The sequence below is a fragment of the Callorhinus ursinus genome, unplaced genomic scaffold (assembly GCF_003265705.2).
Source record: "Callorhinus ursinus isolate GAN/ISIS: 27379988/994484 unplaced genomic scaffold, GSC_fseal_2.0 scaffold13, whole genome shotgun sequence".
In the NCBI taxonomy this organism is placed as follows: Eukaryota; Metazoa; Chordata; class Mammalia; order Carnivora; family Otariidae; genus Callorhinus; species Callorhinus ursinus.
In genome coordinates this window covers 15,310,169-15,313,091 of record NW_027397075.1, presented here as the reverse complement: position 1 = coordinate 15,313,091, position 2,923 = coordinate 15,310,169, and the positions used below count along the sequence as shown (strand labels likewise).

The window sequence follows — 2,923 nt, the reverse complement described above, 5'->3', positions numbered from 1 at the left end:
TCAGCAAAGAAATCTTTTATTTACCTTGTTAAACAGAGCTCATAAAAAAAAAAGGGAGTGTTTTTACATAATCTTTGAAAGCTGGAGAACGGCTGTCAAAAATAACCGAAGCTCTCTTAGGCTGACGTGTGCAACAAATATAAGACACGACTCCAGGGAGGCCCGGGCAGGAGGGTGGCTCCTGCCTACGAGACCTCGCGATCAGTGTCAGGGATGCCACTTTGGTTGACTTGGTTCTTTCCAGCAGCTCTGTGGCCAGTGAACACCAGGCCCCCCTTGGCAGCTGGCCTGGGGGCTCAAGGGCTCAGGGAAGGCAAGAGACCCCTCAAGCAGCTCCTAACACCAACCAAAGGGACTTGTGGTTTCTAAGACAGACGAATCTGCGAAGGTACAGGCGGTCCCTGTCTCGTGAAGGTCTGGGGGGGGGTTGCTGTGAGAGACAGCAGGGTGCAGATGAGGCCTGCTGTGCCACTGGCTCAGAGACTCCTGTCTGCAGGCTCACCATCCCCCTTTTCCACCAGCCCCAGCAGGCCCCTGGCTGCCTCTTCTCAGGTGGATGCTTCCTTTGCCTCATCACCTGTGGAGTGAAGAAGAGACAGCTCAGTGCTGCGCCCCCCCCGCCCAAGGCCCCTGACCAGGTGGAGCAAGGCAGGCCCAGTGTGAGAGCATGGTCAGCTGTTTGTTCGCAGGTTCCGGGAGCAGATTATCCTCTGCTGCTTCACCGAAGGAAGCAGGTGCAGGACCGCTGCCCCTGATCAGGAGCTGGGCCTGGGAGTGGCTCCACATGGTGACAGTGGTCTGATGGCCAAGTCAGCAGGGAGAGCCTCTGGTACCCCAGATCACGCCCACTGCTGAAGGCAGTTTTATGCCAGAGGCCTTTTAGAAACAGCTTCGGGGCCCACAAGTTCTCCCTACCAGAGAAACAGAGGAGACACCTCAGGGGACATCACTCTGAGTCTTCCCCCAAAGGCCAGGATGATGTCTAACAGCCAGGGCAGCATGTGGACAGCGGCCTGGATGCAGAGGAGGAGGCAGGCCTCAAGGCCCAGCCGGCAGACAGATGGTGTTGGTGAAGAAGAAGGGGCGGAGTGAGTGAGACTGTGCGGAGGGGAGAGGCACCCTACACAGACTGTCCAAGCTGGAGAAGAGTCTAGGGACAGGGAGGGCTGTCTCTGTATTCCTGTGAGACCCTCCGGCTGTGCGCACGGTAGGTGTTGAGGCTGCCACGCGTCGGGGAGCCACTCAGAGACAAGCCAGCCCACGGCGATGGGATTGGAATCCAGACAGGCTGTCTGCTGCCCTGGGGCCATGTGTGGACAGCGGTGGTCACCTGTCAGACTAGGTGGGTGGCTGCATCTGAGGCTGCGCAGGTGGGAGTCCAGGAGGGTGTGGGTGGGAGCAGTTCATAGGCAAGTTCCCACCAAATGCAGAGGGGCAGGGGAGGTTGTGGAATCTAGGACAGGGAGGAGCCAGCACAGGCACCTGGTGTTCTGGGACACATCCGGGATGCCGTTCGGCCCCCCATCTGCAGGGAGCCCTGGCACCCAGGGAGCTGCCTTTTCCTCCTGAGGACTCCTGTGTGCAGGCACCATGGCCAAGGCCCCACCCAGCTGCCTGGGGAGGAGACCTCAGACCCGAGGCGGATGTGATGCTGGCCATTTACTGGTCTCATGACCAGAGGCACCCCTCAGCCACAGGGACATGGTGGAAGGCAGGGGGAGGCGCAGCACTCCGGGCGACAGTGGCTGCCCGCCACCAGCACCGGGCACTGTCTTGCGTGAGTCGCTCGTAGCACTACGTTGTGAACGTGCTCAGGGCCCTTCCTGCCTCTTGGACCCACCCAGCTCTCCAGCCTGGCCGAGATGCCTGTCACCCAGAACTTTGCATCCGGGGTGAAACCACCCAGAGGGCACAGGCAGAGCCCCTGGGGTAATGCCATCCTGGTAACGGGCTGCAAAACCCTAATACTCATAAAATAAACACGACCCTCAACAGAAAAGGCCGAGCGAGGCCTGCACACGTACTGAAAGGCTCCACCAGGACGCATTCCTGAAGCTCACGTCCACGTCTTTCTAGCCATCGCTGATCCAAATCAGAAGCTCGTCCCTGGCCCCCGGCGTCAGCCCTTCGCAACCTCAGATCCTCCAGGCAAAAACCCGAGGGCACACGCGTGTGCTCTGCGCACTTTCCCCAGGCTGGAGGCTGTTGCAAATGCAAAAACCATTCTAGGCTCGGAGGCCGTACAAAAACGGGGCAGCCCCTGCTCTAACTGCAGGGTACTGAGAGAGGGGGCTGGAGCTGGAGGAGAAGGGAGGGGGAAGTGCCCGTGCTGTGGCCGCGCCGCACGGGCTTCACTGAGACCCCCGCGGCCCTCACAACGGGCCCTCTCCTCAGGGACTGCCCTGGAAGGCCGGCCGGCCCCCATCCCCACCGTGCGGACGCGCCCTCCAGGCAGTCGGGGGCCCGCCCCGACCACGGTCCCGACTTCCCGGCAGACTCCCACCCCACTGAACCGAACCCAGCCCCCGCCAGCTCTCCAACCACCCGCTTACTTCCGCCTTGGGAAATCACTTCCGGGTCAGTGCCAGAAGGGGCGGGGCATCTGGAGCGAGTGGGCGGGTCTCGCGTTACGTCACGCGTGACGTTACCATCCTGGAGCACGGCGACGGCGGGGGCGTTGGGGGGGATCGTCCAGTGGAGAGAGTTCGAGGTGTCACGTATCCGATTTTCAGGTTATTGTCTGGAACTCACTTCCAGACGTGGAATTCCTTGGCCAGAGGCATTTCCAGGCTTCTGTTACGTTTTGGAAAGATGACCTTCGAGGGGGCCTGGACACTCCCACCAGCGGCGTGAGTGAGCGAGTCGGGCCGTGGGACACCGTGTACACCCGAGCATTGTTAGAGACAGACGACAGCGCCAGGCC

The 2,923-nt window shown here is 60.8% G+C and overlaps 1 long non-coding RNA gene across 3 annotated transcripts; it reads right to left on the bottom strand.

Moving 5' to 3' along the window:
* LOC112828646 (uncharacterized) lies at positions 1–2,576 on the bottom strand. 3 transcript variants are annotated; one of them, XR_003209557.1, is made up of 3 exons: positions 2,553–2,576; positions 2,025–2,202; positions 1–577 (listed from the first exon to the last, which is right to left on the bottom strand). It is a non-coding gene; the product is annotated as an uncharacterized lncRNA (long non-coding RNA). The 3 variants fall into 3 exon arrangements; XR_003209558.2 differs by having other exon boundaries at positions 2,519–2,554; XR_012380493.1 differs by lacking the exon at positions 2,553–2,576 and having other exon boundaries at positions 2,025–2,512.
* Between the last annotated feature and the right edge of the window lie 347 nt (positions 2,577–2,923).